The sequence below is a fragment of the Larus michahellis genome, chromosome 3, assembly GCF_964199755.1.
Source record: "Larus michahellis chromosome 3, bLarMic1.1, whole genome shotgun sequence".
Taxonomy (NCBI): Eukaryota; Metazoa; Chordata; class Aves; order Charadriiformes; family Laridae; genus Larus; species Larus michahellis.
In genome coordinates this window covers 77,868,577-77,889,785 of record NC_133898.1, presented here as the reverse complement: position 1 = coordinate 77,889,785, position 21,209 = coordinate 77,868,577, and the positions used below count along the sequence as shown (strand labels likewise).

General features: G+C 44.3%; 1 protein-coding gene across 4 annotated transcripts in view; it reads left to right on the top strand.

Annotated features, from left to right (window-relative positions):
• Positions 1-10,383: 10,383 nt before the first annotated feature.
• The window catches only part of DSE (dermatan sulfate epimerase), a 37,100-nt gene continuing 26,274 nt past the window's right edge, over positions 10,384-21,209 (top strand). For 2 of the 4 annotated variants that reach the window (XM_074580905.1, XM_074580909.1), the window contains exons 1-2: positions 10,852-10,958; positions 11,545-11,608. The gene's annotated coding sequence lies outside the window, so the exon portion shown is untranslated. Of the gene's footprint in view, positions 10,406-10,645; positions 10,748-10,851; positions 10,959-11,544; positions 11,609-21,209 lie in introns of those variants that run through there. The other 2 variants (XM_074580908.1, XM_074580907.1) reach the window with 2 other exon arrangements.

Genomic DNA, 21,209 nt, shown 5'->3' with positions numbered 1-21,209 from the left:
AGTAAAGGCTGGGTTATCAAATATCACAACTGAGATTGCTTGAAAACCGTTCACTTGTATTTTCCTGAGAAACAGTCGTTCTCCCATAGAAACCTCAGTTTTCTTCTTACCAGGAGTCCTAATCCAACCTGAGAGAGGAGTGGGGTATGGCCAACAACTGTTTCCCCAGCAAAATCAATGATTTCCAACCTGGCCTTGGGGTTGCTTCTCTTTCCTGTGGGTGCACAGTCATATTTTCTAGCTATGTGGAACCCTATATACTTTGTAATCATCTTTCTTACCATCAGTAGAGATGTCATTTTACATTTCTCACAGTGGCCTTGTTTGAGGTGTTTGGCCGTGCCTTGTCCAGTCACATACCAAATAAATATTGTAGCTTCACCTTTACGTCTTTCCTCCTGGAAAAGGAGGCATTAAATCCTGCCAAAGCAAATGACCGCAGAGTGCAAGAATGTATAAATTAGCAGGGAGATGCCAACAGCGAGAAGGCAGAGTCTGAGCTTCCGCGTCAACCTTCTTCTGCCAGCACAGGTGACAATAGTGCAGTAAGAGTAATGCACGCTTTTGTACACAACCTGGATATTTTACAGTAGGGTTTCTCAGAAGGTCAGGTTTAGAAATAAAGTCACTTCTGTGCAAAAAGCTAAAAGTCTCACCCTCTACACCATACAGTGAGGAATCTGATAGGAAGGTGTTGCTTCTGACTTCCCTGGCAAGGGGGCACGGCATGGGGCAGCCTGGAAGGAGCAAGACAAGTTTTCTGGTACATTTAAGTGACTGACTCTTAACGCAAAATATGCCTTTTTCTGTACACGTGCTTGGAGGCAGACAGGATTTCAGCTGAAGCACAGTGTCAGATGTAGGATGGAAAGCACGCAGCTAAGCTACAGGAACCTTATCTCTGCAGACAGTGTCAGCTATACTGGTATAACGGCTATAATGGTGTAGCCACAGACATCTATTGTTAACAACTTCTCACGGACCAGCCCTTCCAGCAGCCACATAGCCGATCCAGAGCCCCCCAGGGGAAAGGCTCAATCCCATTATAAATCCAGTTGCCTATAATTTTGTTTTCTGCAATTCTGAATAAGTGGAACATCAAACCCCCTTGGTGAGTCACAGGACAGGAAAAAAAAAAATTATAAAAAATTAGAGGTTTTCTTCTGAAAGCTTTTGATGCAAGAAACAAATCCTGCTTTTCCGTAAGCATTATAAATAGAAATGCTTAACTTGAAAACAGAGCCTGGATTAGGGCCAAAATAAGATGAAATCCAGGAAGCTAAACAGACTCTGACATTTCCAGTTCGGAAAGCTTGTCAGCATCTTTATAGGGCAAACTGGGGATTCCTAGCTGCAGGTCAATGGACGAGTCCTGTGGCCAGCATGATCGGTCATTTTCTTGAATATAAGACAAGGATGTAAGGGAAATCTTTTCCATGTGAGATGGGTACCCCCAGCAGTTCTCTGGCAAGCATGAGAAGACCGCAGAGGTTTTGCAGCTGACCAGATGTCACAGTTCACAGAAGGGCAAACATCTGAAGCACCGCGTCTAACTTCTGCCCCCGCTGCAGCTAAACTGATTTAATCAAGAACTGGGCTAAAATATCCCTCCTGCTTCCCACTCAAGCTGCCAGAGCGCATACGTAGTTCTCTCACACACGGTCGTAACGACTTTTAAATACTCGCACTGGGGTGAGAAACCATCGCAGCCACTTCAAAACCATGTGATGGCTTCCAGCCCCTTTTGCAAATTAGAAGGTGCAAGACACAAAATGGCAGGAATGGATGCAAATGGAATATCAGTCTGCACAGCACCCACCGCAGCTCCGACGGCCCGGGCAAAGCAGATTCTGACAGATGGAAAAGTATTTCTATTTTCCATTGACTACTAAACGTTGAGTACAAACACTTAGACACTCAGTTTGACTTCCTCTTACAAGGCTGAAGAATTTAATTTTCTTTTATGAGTGAAGGAAGTCATAAACTATCTTACACTGTATACAGGAGGAAAAAAAAATAGATGTTCTTGTCCAAAATTTATAAAAGTAGTACTTTCAGGGTATATTTTAGGAAAACAAGCCCATTAACACTCAATAGACCTTTTTGTATTGCAACACTAATGCAACTCTGAAAATTGTGACTCCATGTGCCTAGTAAATTTACATTTAAGAGATGAATTTTTAAAGCCTCCGCCACCTCTGAAGAATAGAAGTACAGGTGAGTACAGCAACTCTTTTCTTGCTTTATCTCAAAATAGTACCTGAGAGTTGCAGTTTTCTTGCTACACCATCCCCTTGGGACCATTCCCAGGCTCACGCTGGGAATTTAAATAGGTAATCTTAAATGCTGAGCAGTCTGCATATTATATTAATCCAGAGAAAGAAGATGCCATTGTAAATTTTATGAAAAGTAACATGATGTTATGAACTTGGGAGATTTAAAAAAAATCTTTCTGTTACACTGACAGAAGGCTACAAAAATACCTACTGGAAAGCTGCTGTTGAAGCAGCTGCAGTGGTGTTGGAGCCAGACAGCAGCAGTGAGCTTTTCTGTCCCTGTTTTCTCCCTCAAAGCCGCCCAGAAAAAAGGGCATGAGTGCCCATACGTATACACGCGTGAACAGGCGGCAATGAAGGGCTAGAACCCCGTGACATGGGAACCCATTCTAAGGGAATGAGGGAATTACCTGCATTTCATAGGAGGTGGGGGGGGTTAGGTCAATTAAATAAACTAAGCAGTCCTAGGCAGTAAGCGGGGAAAGCTCTAGATCAGTAGTCATGGTCACAGAAAATGGAGTATAGATGAAGCTAGCTCAAGGAGGATAAGGCTGAGGGTCAGCATCAACTGACATTTACTGACATTAATAGCTCAACAGGGCAATAAATGGCTAGAGGATATCGGGGAATAGAGTTTACATATATTACAGTAAATAATAATTACCAAAATATATCCATTATGTGGAGTTTTCCTCTTTCCTCTAACACTTCTCCCATTATTTTGCAGGATCTGGAGATACCTGGTACATTTCTGATATTAATCCATACACAAAACTAGCCAAAAAAAAAAAAAAAATTGTGACCTGAAGACAATTACATTAACTTGAGAAAATAGATTTGATAACTACCATTAATAGATAGCTATCATTAGCTAGCTACCATTAAAAGTAATTGTAAAAGTATTTGTTTATATGTACAGATAAGTGTGTATGCATTCAGAAACCATTGCTGTGTAGAGCGCACTGCCAGGGACTCAAGAATATGGATGTGTGTATGAGTGAACAATCACAAGGTGGTTACAGGGACCCCTGAAATACCCAACAGCAGTGCCCTCCAAAGCACAAGAGCAGGATGATACCAAAAGCCCCAGAACAATACACACAATAACCAATTACTGATGTAAAATAGTGCAACAACCTCGTGAAGCCCCTAAAACTAGGAGCAGAGATGGAGCTGGCTTTAGGGAGTACCTACCGCTACAACCAGAGCAACCAATTGATGGGCACCATTGCTTCACTTGCAGCCCAGAAAGCCAACCGTATCCTGGGCTGCATCAAAAGAAGCGTGGCCAGCAGGTCGAGGGAGGTGATTCTGCCCCTCTACTCTGTTCTGGTGAGACACCGCCTGGAGTACTGCGTCCAGCTCTGGAGCCCTCAGCACAAGAAGGACATGGGCCTGTTGGAACAGGTCCAGCAGGAGGGCCACATAGATGATCAGAGGGCTGAGGTAGAGCGCCTATGCTATGAGGACAGGATGAGAGAGTTGGAGTTGTTCATCCTGGAGAAGCGAAGGCTCCAGGGAGACCTTATAGCAGCCTTCCAGTACCCAAAGGGGGCCTACAGGAAAGATGGGGAGGGACTCTTTATCAGGGAGTGGAGTCACAGGACAAGGGGTAACAATTTCAAACTGAAAGAGGGGAAATTTCGATTGGATACCAGGAAGAAATTCTTTACTGTGAAGGTGGTGAGGCACTGGAACAGGTTGCCCAGAGAAGCTGTGGATGCCCCATCCCTGGAAGTGTTCAAGACCAGGCTGGATGGGGCTTTGAGCAGCCTGGTCTAGTGGGAGGTGTCCCTGCCCATGGCAGGGGGGTTGGAACGAGATGATCTTTAAGATCCCTTCCAACTCTAACCATTCTATGGTTCCATGATTCTATGGTAAGTGTGCAGAACTGATCACTATGGCAGCCTCTAGTGCTGCATATGTAAGTATTATCTTTAAGTGGAAATTCATTTTTAATGCCTGTGTTTGCATTTGATCTAATATCTCACCTTTGAGTCTTGGCTGCAACTGGGATGCAGCAAATCAGAGTGAGACGGTTACAAAGACAAATGGAGAGTCAGCAACAAGTTCAAATACAGTCTCTAAGACGTACCTTTTTTATTTACACATCTCTAGTGTAAGGAGGAAAAGACACACACTGGATTATGAAACACAAGAATTGAGGGGTGGGGATAAGTAAGGAACTTGTAAATATTTTCATGAATTCCAGCAGTTGTTTAGTTGTCTGCTTGTGTTTCCACATATCAAGTGACTCCATAAAATAGGTGGATTCTGGCCTTAAAAATTCCATTCATTGGAAACAGTGTGTTACAAATGGAAAACATGATTGCAACATATCTGGCATCCAGAGAGGGAGATTGTGGCAATTGGCTCTCAGGGAGCGCTGACAAAGTCCGTCTTTAGAAGGTTTCTCTTGGTCTGAGCATTCATGGTTTGTGCTCCCCAGGGGATGCTGCTCGGTTTATACAGCATCGCAGAAATTTGGAAGGAAAGAAAGAAGTTGGCGTGTTGAGAAAGGTCACGCTATTGAGAACATAAAGTAACAACCAATTTGGCGGAACGAAAAGCCACGTGCTGGTGGGTGCCCCCCCCCCGACTCCAACCTGTTCCGGTCATCATCAGAGAAAAGAAAGGGTAAGGGCTAACGAAGGAGCAGGCTAGTTAGGCAACCTGACAGCTGCCAGGTGACAAACCGGAACTCAGTTGATGTCTACAGTAATGAAAAAGCAATTAAAACGATACTGTGCTACTGCTGTCGTAATGGATTCTGCTGTTGAAAGGCACAGACCAGATGATACACGTAATTTTTTATTTGATCCAGATCTTTATTGGTGTTTCACAGTAAGTACCTATGTACCTGCTTTATGGCTGCTGTCTTCCTGACCGCGTCTGAGGGCCATGAATCTGTCTCCGCTCACCACTGTTTTACCTCTCTCCTTGCTGAGGTTACTGATGCCGCAGCTTCCCATTCCCTAAGAAAGCTGCAGGAATTTTTTCTCATCTGACTTTCTGTCTGCTGGCCTCGGGCTAAGCCAGGCTGAACACATGGTGAGAGCAAGAAAGAGGGAAAGAAAGGAAATGTAAGGCAGAGAAAGATGTTCCATTTACATACAAAGAAAAGCTGTTTAGGAAACACGTCTAGTGCTTTCCCCTTCCAGCTACTCTACTGGTACTTTGGCTACCACAACGTAGAATAGTAAAACTGCATCTGTGGGGAGGAGAGAAGCATTTCTAGTCTGGAGATACAGAAGCAGACAAAGGAGGGAAGAAGCATTTGTTGTACTAATGCACCCTTCCAAACCTTCCAAACGTGAAAGTACCTGGCACCTGACAGACCCGTAGGAAACAACCGGCCAGATCTTCCTTTGCAAGAAATCGCTTTGCACCACACTAAATGTGCCCCAGCCCGAAAGGTATCATAACGAGCTTAGACAAGATTTCCACATTTCCAGCCCGTTCTGATTCTCGGGGCTGATTTCAGGCTGCTCCTTTTCATTACCTACTTTTGGAGCTGTGACTCTTTCTGCCCGTTGCCTGCTCAGTGAGCCAGGGCCCCAAATCCCCGAGTAGTAAATGCGATGAATCACGCAACACTCATAAAGTTGAAGGACGTAGTAGGAACAACAACAAAGCGAGGACACTGTGTGGTCCACACCCTGGCTGGAAAAGAGGAGATAGCCAACATTCCCCCATACGAGGCTGGAATTGCGATAAGTTTTGAAAATTAGAGCTGCCTTCATGTGACACTAATAAAGTCTGGGGGAAGAACTGTGCAGAGCAGCCCAGATGAAGGAGGGCAGGGTGAGCATTATGCAAGTATCCAGATTTGCAGTTCTGCAGCTAAGCTACAAGAAGAGACTGGCCTAAATCTCTTGTCCTACAGATTTCATCTCACAGCACTAACATCAGAAATCACCGCAGCTGGCCACAAGAGACAAAGGGAACACAAGGGTTACAGTCACAAGAAAATCAATTGTTTTGGAGAATTAGTGAAAGAATCCGAAGAATTTTGTATATTTCTCTCTTTTCATCTGAAGAGCTTTGTCACTTAGTGACAAAAGTAGATGGGCTTCTTTACAAGGAAATTACAGACCAAACAGATCACACAGAGAACAGGATTTCAGTGACAGGGAGCTACTTTAAAACAAAACAAAACAAAACAAAACAAAACAAAACACAGGAAAAATAAAAGGAGGAAAAAAATGCTGTTTCATAGGCTGGGCAGGAAGAAAGAAAAGAATGGTGAAGACTGCGTATGTGGAACAGGCTGAATGACATACAACTTCCCTCTTTAGGCCAACATCTTCAGTCACAAAAAAAAGGAAAAGGAAACATCCCCCCATCTTCACGACTGAGAACCAAAGGCTTTAAAACGTATGAAGCATCAGCAGATACTCTGTGTCTCCTCCAGAAAGGATGAGCCCTACACCGCTGGCTTCCTGCAGCCCTGCTGCCTCCCCTTCCCCTTTCTCACTGCCCCAACACAGCGATGGGTCGGGGCTTGCTCCCTCTTCACATCCTCGTGACCCAGCTTGTGGATGCAGCAGGAAAATAAAGTGCATTTCCCTTCCCTGCAAGCCAGATAACCACAGGGCCTTCTTGGAAGTCTCCCCTTCTCAAACATCACTTACTCTAAGGGAGACTAAGGACAGATGTTCTCAAGACCTTGTAACCAAGAGCTGGCTGCTCACAATGTCTCTGATGCAGCAGACAGCTTCAAGACATGCACTGTGTACTTTGGTGTCTAAGACAGTGACTTCTGTGTGTGCAACCTAAAAAAATTGCTGTTGTTGGAAAAGGGCAGTATTTCCCACATACATTTGGCTCAGTCACACAGAGACCAGACATTTCATGTTCCTGGTAATGTTGCTTGCCACAAAAGCCAAGGAAAAATAAAGAGCATGTGATGTAAGAGCAGAACAGCTTCTGACATGAACAGTTTTCAGACCCTTTCCATGGAACATGCTCTGCACAACCCGGCCAAGTCAATGGTCTTTAGCTCCAAAAGGTAAATTTAGCTCCTCTCCTAAATCCATTCTGGAACAATGCCACCTGAAAGGTCAGATTGCTGTTTATTTTAGTGTTGCATGATGTAATTTAAGGGAATGACAGATACAAAAATTATTAATCTCAATGGGTCCTTTCCAATTAAAAAAAAAAAATAAGAAGAAAGAAACAATCAAACAGGGTTCTGATACTTGGGAGCAGAGAGGGAGTGAGACATTTCAGGGACAGAAGCACCGAGGGAGTGGAAATTGTATGGCAGCGTGTTACTGAGTCAGTCATTTAAACCAACTTTAGGGTTGGGGGCCAGAATAGGTAGCTTGGGGACTTGATTCATCACATCCTAAAGAAGACATCTAAAAGAGGTCAGATGAACTCTGCCCTGAAATTATTCATCTTTCTCTGCAGTTATAAAGAGAGTCTAACGTGACTATATCAGAGGTACTTATCAGCCAAGTATAGAACAAAAGTGTATGACACGTTTAGAGGTTAGATGGATCCCACCCACACTTTCTGCTCCAGATTGACGTTGTTTTATTGTTTAATTGTTTTCGTCTTGCTGTCATCAGCAACAAATTCACTGGCATGCAGCAAGGCTAGCAAATCACAGAGAGAAGCTCAACCTTAGCAAGGGAGGATATATCCATCGTTTAAGAGGTGAAGGGCATCGAAAGATCAAAGAGGAGCCATAATCCTGCCTGTGCAAGTAGCATTTTGAACATAATCATACAAAACAGGACTGGAAAGGACCATGACAGGTCATCTGGCCCACCCCTTGCTCTAAGGCAAGATCCATCAGACTTTCTAGCCCTGAACTGTTCTTGTCAAGTATGTGTCCAACTTGCACTTAATAAGCCTCCAGGGACAAAGGTACTGTTCACTCCTGCTTTATTTACCCTTATGCATGCTTCACAGATACTTTTTTTTTCCTATTAAACCCAGATTTCTCTTACTGCAGCTTGCATGCTGTTCTCAGAGGATGTGGATAAGAGATTATTATCTTCTTTTCAGCAGCTTTTACGTAGCTGAAGGCTGTTATCACATCTTCCTCCAGTCTTCTCATCTGTAGGCTAGTCTTTTCAGTCTTCCCTTATATATGATCCTTGCTAAACCATTCTCATTTCAAAATTAGTAGTGGCAATGCTGAAATTAATCTAGAATGAACAGATGTCGCCTCTCTTAGATATCTCTGAATCATCCTATATATTTTAGTTTATTTGATTAGCCTGACAAGCCACGCTGTGAGTTATTGGGAAGTAAAATGAGCCCCATTTCACACAAGAGGTCATAAGGCAGAGAGGATTCATGGCTCTCCACTTTGCGTATGTATCTCCACCACAGCCTAACTGCACACCGGAGCAAGACCCAGGCACAGCCCAGCTCGTCCTCCATGAGACAGAAACTGGGTGCACAGGCTATAAGGGAGCCGCAGTGTGCTTTGCCCAGGTATTCCGTCGTGACAAGGCAGTGCAGCACAGTTTCTCGAAAATATAGATAGACACAACCAGAGACTAAGGTCAGGATTTCAAAAGCTATTCAGGCATTGTGCTGTTCAGAATTGTAAGGTCTAAGTCCATTTTACTTCGAGTCAGATACTTAAGTCCATTTTACTTAGAGTCAGATACTTAATATATTTAAATACCTAATAATGCAAACATGTAACCAGTACTTAAACACCTCCCTCCTCCTCACTTTAGGCAGCCTGATGATTTTAGAAATTCCTGGAGAATTGTCTTTTTAGCCACATCTGGTCTGTCCGGGGAGGTTGTGGCTCTTCTCATGCTCATTCATGTCACAACATTAATATTTTACAACTCTGCTATCAATGCAGTACAGGACACCATTCAAATAGGTGTTTAGAAACATATCTTCTAATGATTAATCTAGTGTTTGCATGACTGAAACCAAAGCACTTAGTGCTTTTAGGCATGTCACTACTGGTAAAAATGCAAGGCTTCATTCCAGGCTCTGGCATTACTGTCGGAGTTGCAGCAACTGCTTGTGAATCCCTGTTCATTACGCTAAGACTGTCAATGGATATGGCTGGGAAATACAACGGGAGTGAAGGAGTGAAGAGGAATGTATAGTTTCTAGTTTTGCCTAATTTCCACATGTTTATTAATTTTGATAGAACAGCAGGAAATCACACCCAACCATGAAGGGCCTGTTTAAAACCACCCTCAGAAGACACACCTTTCACATTTTAAAGACAGGGAACTGAGCACTTAGAGCACACTGATTGGTTCAGTAATATCAGTAAACACTTTTTAAAATGAAGAATAAGCCATGTGAAATGTAAACTTCAGGTAGTTGGACACCATCCTGATCTATCACATGTAAATATTTTTATTTTCATTCCAGTAGAGTCGTCTGAAGATGATAAAACACGCTCCAGCTTTCAGGACCCAACAAACATTTGAAATTCTTCCATCTTTTTCTTGGTTTTAGTGGCTGAGAAAGCAGAGAGAATTGTTCCAAAGGATTATTTATTTTATCGTCCTTTACATAGTAGGAAAAAGTTTTACACTGGAAGGATTATCAAGGATTGGAACAGGCTGCCCAGGGAAATGGTGGTATCATCATCCCTGGAGGTATTTAAAAGAGGGGTAGATGTAGTGCTTAGCAATATGGTTTAGTGATGGGCTTTGTCAGTGTTAGGCTGATGGTTGGATTTGATCATCTGAAAGGTCCCTTCCAACCTAAGCAATTCTATGACTCCATATTGCTTTCCTAAGCATCTTCAACTGAGTGGCTGCAAAAAATTGTCAGAGTGATTGGCTTACATGGTCGTGGTATTTCACATTTTTTGTTTTATAGGGGAAACGGTCATATAAGTAGTCGCATTGCACTTCAAAGAGCAGATGCACAAATTGGCTTTTGGTTTCCTTGCTGGCTTGAGGGACCTTTTGGACAGGAGGTCCTCTTACCCTCATACAGTACGGTGACAGCCCTAGAGACGGATATTGCATAGGAATGGGTCACTCTGGATGCTTTAATCTCCACAGCCCCCCCCTGCCCGAACCGCGGTGCCGGTGCCGTTACGTTCTAGGTGCAGAAAATCAGATTAACGCCACTCCGGGGTTGGAGACAACGCATTCCCCGCAGAGAAATGGGCCCTAAAAGTAAGAATTAGTACATTTCCGCGAACTACGAGCCGGGGAGGAGCGGGCGGGGAATCCGTGTGCACGCCACGAATAAACAAATAAATAAGCGCACGAAACGAGAACTAAAGGAGGGCCCCGGGCGGGACCGGGAGACTGCGCAGCCCGGCTGCCCGGCGGCGGGGGCCTGAGGGCCGGCTGGGCTCCCCCCCACCTCCGCCGCCCCGCTCCGCGCCGCTCCGCGCCCGGCGGCTCGGTCTCCCCCCGGTCCCCCCGGCCGCAGCGGGGGGGTGGGAGCGCTGCCCGCCGCCGCCATGGCGTGAGGGGCGGCGGGGCCGGGAGGAGGAGGAGGACCGTGGAGAGGTAAGGAAGGAAGGCGGGGAGGCGGGAGGTGGAGCGGGAGGGGGGGGGAGTCACTTTCTTCCTGACTTTAAAAACGCCCCCCCCACTCCTCCTCCTCCTCCTCCCCACACCCTCCCCCCCCCGCTCCGCTCCGTCCCGTCCCCCGGGGCTGCGGAGGAGAAACTTTCCGGCTGCCGAGCGGCGGGGCCGCGCCGGGCAGGGGCCGCCGGCGGTGAGTGCCCGTGCGGTGCGGGGCAGCGGTGCCCCCGCTCCTCTCCGACCCCTCCATCCCGTCCCCGCCGCTCCGGGCAACCCACTCCCCCCGCCGCCCCCCGCCCCTGCTCCGCGGCGGGCCCCGGGGCGGCTGGCGGCGGGGCGGGCCCCAGGAGCTCCCCTCCGCCGGCGCGGGGCTGGGGGCGCCCGTTACCGGCGGGTTTTTGGGAGGGTCGGACCCAGCGGTCCCCCCCCCCACCACCACCACGTCGTGTCCCCATCCCCAGGGTTAGCGGGCAGCGGATGTCGGCGGGGTCCGGGGAGCGGCGTCCGGGTCGGACCGGTGCGGGGAGAGGGGTGGCGAGGGACGTCTCGCCGCCAGGGCCGGGCTTTTCGGTGCCGTCCCCTTCGGAGCGCAGGGCGATGGGGTGCGGGGGTGCTGCCAGGGCCCCGCTCCGGGACACCCGCCCCGAGGTGCGGGGCAGCCCGGCGGGGTGAGCCGGCGGGGGGGGTGGGGGGGGTGTGCGTGGGGGAAAACGCGGGTTTTTCGGTGTGAAGCGGGAGCTGCGGGCGCCGTGTGTGACAGCTTTCTGCTCTTCCCCCAGCACCGCAAGAGCCTCCGAGCCTCCGGCTGGTGAGCGAAGCCTCCCAAACATGCGGGTGTGAAAGGTAAGCGGTAGCATCCTCGCCTTGCACCTAGGGAAGCGGAGAGACAGGAAAAGAGCCATCTGCCCCGTGCGGCTTCCTGCCGCTTTTCTGGGTTGGTGTGTCGGGGTTGGTTTTTTTTTTGTTGTTGTTGGGAAAGTTTTAAGTGGCTTGGGACCACAGCTGTTAACTTACGAGGCTCAGGCTCCTCAGCCCCAGGGCGGCAAGTCGCAGTGCCCTTAGCTGGTGTGGCGTGAACGCCGTGCATCACCACTTGGTGCATCTCATGCCAACTCTTTGAAGGCATTTTGGTATGAATGAAAGTAGCCGTTCTCCCTGCTTTCCTGTCATTCCCTCGAAGCAATATAAAGCTGTGATATTTTCAAGCTGGAGTAGCTTCTTTTTTGGACATAAGCAATGGCAATATAAGAAATAGATACAATTGTGAATGAAATACAGGAAATATTGCTCAACTAGTTGCAGATTTCTGGTCACCCTTAGAAGATCAATTGCAATTTAAATAGCACTAAAGTTTTAACATAGTCTAAACAAAGAAGATCTCAGCTAAATATTGCCACATTATGTTTATCGTGCCAACAATTATTAAAACTCATTGCAGTATTTCAAAAAAGGAACAATTCAGCTGAAGGGCAGCAGTGGGAATCAATAATTCAGACGCTGTTTATTACTCTGAAAGACTCTTGCTGGGTAGCCTCGGGCAAGTCACTCCACCTCTCCATGGCTCTTTTTCCTTCCTCATAAAACAGATAAATCTGCTTGCTTGCTTCACAAGGGGTGTTGAGAAGTTTAATTAATTAATTTGTTTCATAACTGCTTGGAGATCCTAGGGTGCATTTTTCTACAGAAGCGCTAAATATTATTTTAAGTATGAGTTCTTTTACTGTGTGTCATTGCTTATATGTGTTTCTTCGGTGATCTAAATTAGCTAAATTTTTAGTGGAAGTCAACAAAGTAGCAGTTCCGGATTTGGATTTTCTTGGCTATCTGTAAACTTCATTAGGATGTGAAACCAAAATGTACTAATCCCAGCAAATTTTATTGGAACAGAACTGCTGGTACTTTCACAAAGTGTCATTTTCTTTTCTTGCTATTCAGCATAAGAATTTGTTTTTGTTGTTTTGCTGGAAGCATTGTGATACTTCGCATAATTTTGAATTGCCATGAAAAAACCTGAGTGCTAGTATTTAATACGAGAAGAGTTTAAAAACATATTTGTATCCTCTACTGTGGAGACTGACCTCGGAAGACACTTGGTGCTGGTTTTCCACTACACATTCATATCCAGTCTCTTCTAAAACCTCTTCTTTGGTCATACAGAATATGGGTTGCAAAGGGAGAAATATATGAACTGAACAAATTGATTGCCTGTGGTAACAATCGATAGATTTCGGTTGCCCAACTGAGCTCAGTTTTTGTTCTAGTTTATATTATTTGTTTTAACTAGATATTTAGTAAACGTCTGCACCACAATGGAGAGGAAAATGTGTTTAATTACTGGGCTAAAGGTTAGATGTGATTTTCATAGATTGCATACAGTTAAAATTAAAAAGGAGTAGCTTAAAGCTAGTTTTAGAGTGACATCTCGGTTTTGGTACTTTCTAAAGGCTCATCTCAAACACCATGCACATGAAGCCTGTGTGTACCGTTCCTTTTCCTCAAGTACAGTAACAGCAAGCACATGGTGCTTTTTCAAAACCGAATTCAAATAAAGCCTAGATCAGTGGTGGTAGAAAGGCGTTCCCACCACCAGGCAGCTGTTGGGTTGTGAATGGATGCAAGTGAGCTTATTTGCTGGTGGAGAAACGGTCACATCCATCAGTACCTGGCAGCCTGAGCAGTGAGAACTAGGATTAAATGAGGCTGTAAATGAGTCTGTAAAACTGAAGTGTCCCTTCTCTCAGCAGTGATTGCGTTTAGCTGAAATTGAGTCACGTTCCTAGGCTTGTGTGTGGAACCTTGCACATCTGGCACCCACAACATACTCTTAGCAACGAGCAGAAAGAAATTTAGTTACTACTGCTATTGTTCCTGGACGTTTTGCAAGAAATAAAGCCTGTTTTCCTGCCTTTTTTTCCTTTTTTTTTTTTTTTTCCTGAAGGGATTAGAAGCATAAAGAAAGAAACAACTTTCCATAACCGTTATTTCCTGGTTTAGATTTGGTAATCCAAGTGTCTGGAGAGTGAAAGAGAATATGACTTTTGCTTAGCAAGTCGCATTTAATTGGTAAATATGATATCTCAGCAGCAAGTTCGTCCTGGCTGTTTACACCTTCTTTGCTGTCCCCATTCAGCTGAGGTAGATAAAAGAGCTTAGTTACAGCAGTGTAGCCCCCCCTAAAGCTGTTAAACCATGGTGCCAGTTTGTGTTCAAGACTGTAGCCATGTATTTATTATAAATAGACTCAATATTTGGCAGAAAGCCCTTCCTTTGAGCTACATTTCTTGTACTTACTTAGAAAGCATGGGTAAGCGTTGTATCGATGCCTGTTAGCCCAGCTGAGCCCAGCAGGGATATGGAGAGGTGTGACAGAGCTGCATTAGCCAAAACCCCAAACCCTTGTGCACTGCACTTTGGCTGGACTTGGTTATCTTAGGATGGGAACAGCACGGAGGAGGGGGATTAAAGCCTGCTAGGAAAAAGGAAATTTAGCTGATGTCACCTGGGAGCTCTCTGCTGGATGCGTTGTCAGTAGGAGTTTTTCAGAAGCGAAGTGTGGGTGACGCAGAGCTGAGCGGAGGGGTCGGGTCGCTTGGGGAATCACGTGAGGGACAGAGAGCTGGAAATAGTTCCTCATCAGGTGCTCACATTGCGCTTTCATCCGCTCTGGGGACACGGTCAGGTGTGAAAGCCCAGGCACAATGCGGCCATTATGTCCACGGTCTGAAATTACCTTTGTTTGGTCTTTCTTTCTGGTTTTCCCCTCGCTTAGACTCACAGAGTGTACAGTAGAAATCAGCAGTAGCATTCTGTGGAGCAGGATTGTAGGGACCTCGGTCACTTGATTCAGGCAGGTATTGTGCCTCAGTACCAGGCAAACATAATCGTAACATAACAGTTCTTTCACCACAGTTGTCCTGGTATACGTTCTCGTTTTGGTTTTTGTTGGTTTTTATCAGAAATAGTAAGAATGCTGAATGTTTGATATAAACCTGGTATGCCCTCTTAAGTCTTCTAATCAAATGGCTGCCTAGAGTTAGTAGAGTATTTTCAAAAGTTGCTTGTAAGGATTTCTGTGGATGTCACGTCTTTTTAAAGCCTTTTAATCAGATCCTTGTAACTGTGGTGCATTACGTTCTTTGCCAAAACAATGTGTCAGGTTTCGGTTCTGCTGCGAGAGCCGTGCCTGCACAACTCAAGGTCAGAAACGAGATTATACAATTCTAAATTTCATAATTAACCTTTAATTTAATGGTTGTGTTAGTGCCTACTCATAGAAACTAGTCATGCCAATTGTGAATAGCTAAATTTTGCAGGAATAGTGTAGCCTTCTACATCTACTCCATCTGCATTTGCAGCTTCTATCCATGAAGCTGGATATTGTCATTGTCACTTTTTATCAAGCGTATTCTGGGCAGCAGTGAAGGCAGTTGTAATAACCCCGAAGGAACTACGGGATAACACATTTTATTGTCTCTCCAAGTTTGTACCTTGAAAAAGATGAGCTTCATCTGGGTATATGTGTATTTTATCTGTGGATGAATGGATGGATGGATGGATAGACTGACAGACAGACAGACTATATGCTACATCTATATACATGTGTATAAACCATAGACAATGAGATAACAGATGAGAGCAGCAGAGGTAACGACAGAATTGTACCAATAATAATGAAGAGCATATTGATCTGCAGTGAGGTGTGACCACTGGGTAGAGCGGTGTAATTTACGTCGACAAACACAGAGGCATTTATCCTGTAGCTAAAGAAAGAGTAGTTCTTCTATGTGAAAATGCATTTGAGGTCTGCCTACATGTGTCTTAAAATTATATATATATGTGTAGATAATATAAAAGCAAGTGTTGATTTGAATTTCTTAGATTGAAGTCTTTTTAAGTTCATAAATTGACTTTGCTGGTGCTCCTACGTGCTGTCACAATACTTGACATAAATAAGAAATAAAATTTTAATATAGTTCTGTATGCAAGACTGAGTCATAATAAACAGGATATGGAAACGTAATTAAAATGAATTTTGATCCCATAGCAACTGAAGGATGTGATGTGTTTTAGAATTCCTGTCTATTAATATGACGTCCTGTGGAAACACTTTACAAAAATCCCACCTATTTGATATCTTCACCTACTGAAGTCTGTAGATAGACACAGATGTACAGAGAGTGAGAACTGGTTTGCAAAACTCCAGCTGGAATATTTCATTTGTTTCCAACATCTTGGAGGCAATTGAATGAAGGACAATTAAAACAACAAGCAGGAAAGATGAAAACCGTTAATTATACATAGTAGAGGTGAACAACAAGCTGGGGGACTTAAAACATTTAAAAGTACATGGAAGAGTAAAGTTCAAGACTAACAAAGAAGGATAATTTGGAAAGGAGGATAGAAATTAAAGTCAGAAATGGAAACACTAGTTGCGTTATCAGAAGTTTCTGATGCTGTAATTGGCCTCCTAAAAAATGAGGGAAGCTCCATGGCACGCAGCAGTCTGAGTGGGCTGGATTAAGCACCGGGAGGAATTTTGTTTTGACAGCAGTAAAATTGGCTTTCCCCTTTTTGCATGTATGATTGATTTATTCCCCTCCCCTGGCCTTTATTTGCGCCTCCTGGGCACCACAGCCACCCTCTGAAGGTTTCCCAGCTCCTTCTCTGCAGCCTGGTTGTACCACTCGGTCCATGCAGGGACCACGCTCTTGCTTACTTCAGATAATCTTCTTGCTTTGCTCACTTCCCCTCGCGAGGTTTGCAAGGGTGGTTTCTGATACCCACCACTGAAGGGTTCGCAGCCTTACAGCTCCCCACGCGGGCCGGGAGGATGCGTTACTTCTTAGAAGCCGCCGAATGAATACTAGGTCACCACCCAGATTGCTTTTCTTCTGTGTTTCTGCAGTGACAATGTGACAGTTTCTGTGACAGTCATAGTCCCAGACCCCAAAAGTGCCTGGCACACTGTAACAATATAATGGATAGATGAATGGTTTTCAGGATTGACTTCTGGGGGCGTAATGGAGCAGGCAAAAATAGTTAATATATCGTAGAATCACAGAATGGTTCAGGTTGGGAGGGACCTTAAAGACCATCTAGTTCCAACCCCTCTGCCATGGGCAGGGACACCTCCCACTAGACCAGGCTGCTCAAAGCCCCATCCAGCCTGGCCTTGAACACTTCCAGGGATGGGGCAGCCACAACTTCCCGGAGCAACCTGTTCCATTGTCTCACCACCTTCACAGTAAAGAATTTCTTCCTAATATCTAGTCTAAATCTCCCCTCCTTCAGTTTGAAACCATTACCGCTCGTCCGATTGCTGCACTCCCTGATAAAGAGTCCCTCCCCATCCTTCCTGTAGGCCCCCTTTAGGTACTGGAAGGCCGCTATAAGGTCTCCCCGGAGCCTTCTCTTCTCCAGGATGAACAACCCCAACTCTCTCAGCCTGTCCTCACAGGCGATGTGCTCCAGCTCTCTGATCATCTTCGTGTCCTTTTGGCCTATACGAAAATTCTCCAACTGTCTTCCATTAGTGTTAGCTTCTGTGAAAACATTTCCACAAAAAAACCCTATATTTTTCATTACCGAAATTCCCTTTAAAAACTACTTCAGCTCAGGATAAAACAAAAAATGAAAGGAAAATGAAAGGAAATCTTTCTGTGGTCGTTTATAGTTTTACACCTTTGATGGTAGAAGTGCCTGAGCTTTCATCCACTGAATGTGGATGCCTTAACAGGCGTGTCTGTACTGGTCGGGAATGATGACTTTCAGGATTCTGGATATCAAAACGACTTTCTTACTCATTCTATACAGTGAAGTATGGAATAAAAGATCCCCATAAGGGTTAGGAACAGTAATGTTAGTGCAACCAAAAAATTATTGAGAAAGCATTTATAAGGTAGGATAAATTATAAAATAAAGGAAAGTTCCTAGATTATGGTTTGGGCATGCAGACAATGTAAATCTTGTTTTTTGCTTGAGGCAGAGAGAAGGTTAGGCATTGAGTGTGCGTGTGTGTATGCCCCGTAAATTTATATATACGGTGTAAAATAGACAAATAAGCTTTTTAAATGAAAGGAATAAACTGATGAAACTCCCATGGCAGATACCTTCCACATCCTGCTGTAAACTCAGAAAGATACTTTGCAGTTGCTGTCCCATCTGTAGCATGGTGCGGAATGAGTGCAACCCTCCCTCCTCCCAGAACGATGGTCTCGCGTGGCTGCGTACTGCTCTAAATAGATCCATTGAATTTTGTGTGTAGATCAAAGGACAGACATGAGTTTAAATCTTGACTGCTGACATGATGTCATATACTGATAATTCCTGTAGGAACTGCTTGTTTCTGGTTGTCTTTACGATTTTCATAGCACAGCTGTTACTCAGACATACAAGTTGATTCAAGGCTTCTTTTAAGGTATTTCAGACTGCTTCAGCACAAGTGCAATACTAACACCTGGTACCTGAGCTATACTTTATTTTATTGTAGATTTAATTCTGAATTACATCTGGGATGTCAGTATTTAAGCTTTTAAATGCCTTTGACATTATATAATTGTGATGTAGCATATTTCTCATAGTGAAAAAAAAATCAGAGGAAGAAATGAAGTCATGTCCCCTGGTGGTTAAGGTCATAATAGGTATTTTTCAAGTTGTAAGCAGTGCGTTTTACACCTTTCCAGCATTTTTGTTGGAGAGACAGATGGTCAGTGGTGTTTTATCTGACTGACCAAAGGGGCGGTGGAGGAAGGACTCCCAACTGCTCTTATCTTGGGACGCTGGAGTTTCCTGCACTGGTGTCCAGCCCCGCAGCTCTGAGAGGGACTCAGCAGTATCACTTGCTGATGTGGGAACTGTAGAGCTTGGGTCATTGGTCTGTATGTTTATTGTGATTGTTACAGCACAAAAGATAAGTGTGTACTTTTCTTGGTCCCCCTTTGTCTGCTACCTAATTTTGCCATATCAAATATGTTTCTGTAAGTCAGTAGGCACCGAATGGCTACATATATAAGGGAATTAGTCTCTGTTGACCTGTTCACCTCTCTGTTTTTGTGGACTTACCCTGCATTATTTAGTACTTAAATGTCAATAGATTCAGTTAGAGGACTCTAACTCTACCATTTTAAAATATTTTCGCAAAATATTTATATCAGTGGTAAACCCGACATTGTCGGACAAAATAGCTCTACAGTTGATGCAAGCATCGTGATTTTAAAATACTACTACTTCCAACTGATTCATTCGGTTGTATAGATTCTGCTCCTTTATCAGCAACAAAGCCATTTGCAATGTGCGTGAGAAGATTTGCTAATGATTTGAGGTGCTTGGACAAAGTGACAAAAAAGAGTTGCTACAGAAGTTTGCTTTTCTCCACTGTGATCTAACCTAGCCCAGCACTCCGCCTGGCAAGCAGGTACATTTTGGCAGCTGTGAGCATCGCTACAAAAGGATGCGTACCCATCTACATTTAGTGGAACAAGATACCATGCACATCATATTGCATCATCACCTCTTAGTTCCATGGCATTGGTATGGCCGCAGCTGTTGCTGGTGGTTGACCATTTCTTGTTAAAATATCTATGACTCTCTTACCTGTTTTAGCGTTGGGTGCTATTTTATTTTTAGTGCTAGCAGTTTTCCATGGCTTAACAAGGTGATCTTATCGTGTAGTTTAAGTTGTGATGAAAGTCGAGTGACACTGTTGTTCAGCGTGAAATTCAGAACTGACTAAGCATTAAAAAAAAATTGAGTAGAAAAAGCTTGCTTTCACTTTGAATAATTTATCAAGAAGCGATGCAAAAAATTTATGAGAGTTAAGTCCTTGCTGATTCAGAGGTCATTGTCTAAGGTAAAAGTTTGCAGGCTAAGCATGAAGATTTGCTTTTTGTCTGGTGGAACAGATTTTCTGCTAAATATTTGAACACAATTCTCACCAAACACCTGTGGAGGTAATTCAGGTGGCAATAATGAGAACTGTAGCCTTCGTGGAAAATAGGAGCTGCCCAAAAGGAGACGAAAAGTTGCAATCTGTGGAGAGAAGTCTCTAAATGGTAATTTTGAGTTTTAAACTAGTTATTTTATTGTTGGTTGTTTTTTTTCTTACCAGCATAGAGGTTCGCTACTTGAGCTGAGTGTCCACGCTCCTCGTACCTTCTCTGGAGACAGCTTGGCACTTTGCAGGGGGGTTCAGAGGAAAGCCAGCATATCCACAGCAGAGATGCCATGAGTTTGCCTGCAGCATCTTCTGAGCAATCTAGAAGGAGAAGATAGCATGGCAGTGGGGAGCCCAGCTCTCACCAAGTGTTGGGGTTTTTTTCTGCAGTTGAACATCTATTCATTGAGGCGGATGGGGAGAACTGCAATAGTTAAGATTTAGTCTGTTTTTTCTAGAATAAATGATGTTCTTTACTGTTTGTTTCCCCTGGCAATGGAGTGGAAATCATGGGAAATGCTCTTTTAACCTAGGACTAAGAGAGCCTTTTCAAAGCTCATTTTCTTCCATAGGCAAGCATCCTTCACTCTCCTTTTAATTTTTAATACTGTATCAGGTCATGGCTTCCAAACTGAATGAAAAAGCCCCTCATTTTCAGAAAAGGTTGAGTTGCTCGGTAAAGTTTTTCTTGGAAGATGTGGTTGGTAATGATGTAGTGTAATATGAGAGTAAGAAATTCTTTTAACTTTAAAAAATTGTATTGTGAGTGCAATTTAAGTGATCAGAAAGCCCAGGCTCCTATTCTTTTGAGCACTGTGTATCAAACGAACTTGTAGTAGGTTCACTCACAACTGCTAAGTTGGAGCTTATACAGACAGTTATCTATACGTGTCTGGCTTCACCTAAGCTCTGCAGGTAATCGAGGTTTGTATGCGTGCCTTGGAACAGTACTATGTGTTTCTTTAGCTTTCAGTATGCAAGTTAAGTTAACTAAGGAAATGTCAAAGTATAGAGTTCAAGACAGTTGAATGCGCAGTCTATGTCAGTGGTTTTGGCTTCCTCCTCTCCCCCAGTACATTTATACCATTTTAATGAATTTTAAATAGTCCTAAATGTTACTGCCTTTGGTCACATTCTTCTGTTGAAGGTGCTTTGGTTCTTTTGTAAGTAGTTTTGCATATATCTTATTAATCAGTTTAGTTTCTAACCAGTTACTGAACTGAGGAACGGTGATCATGCCCACTAGCCCTGTGGAGTTACCTGGACAAGTCAGTGAAGTGTGTCGTCAGGTCTGGTCCTAGTCAGTGAAATCTTTGATGGTGTGCGTGGTTGAGGGCAATTCTGACATGGGTTACTGTCTTCATATCATAGGAAGGGCATCAGTGTGATTTAAGGACATGGGCCTGTTGGAATGGGTCCAGTGGAGGGCCACCAAGATGATCAGAGGGCTGGAGCACCTCTCCTGTGAGGACAGGCTGAGAGAGCTGGGCTTGTTCAGCCCGGAGAAGAGAA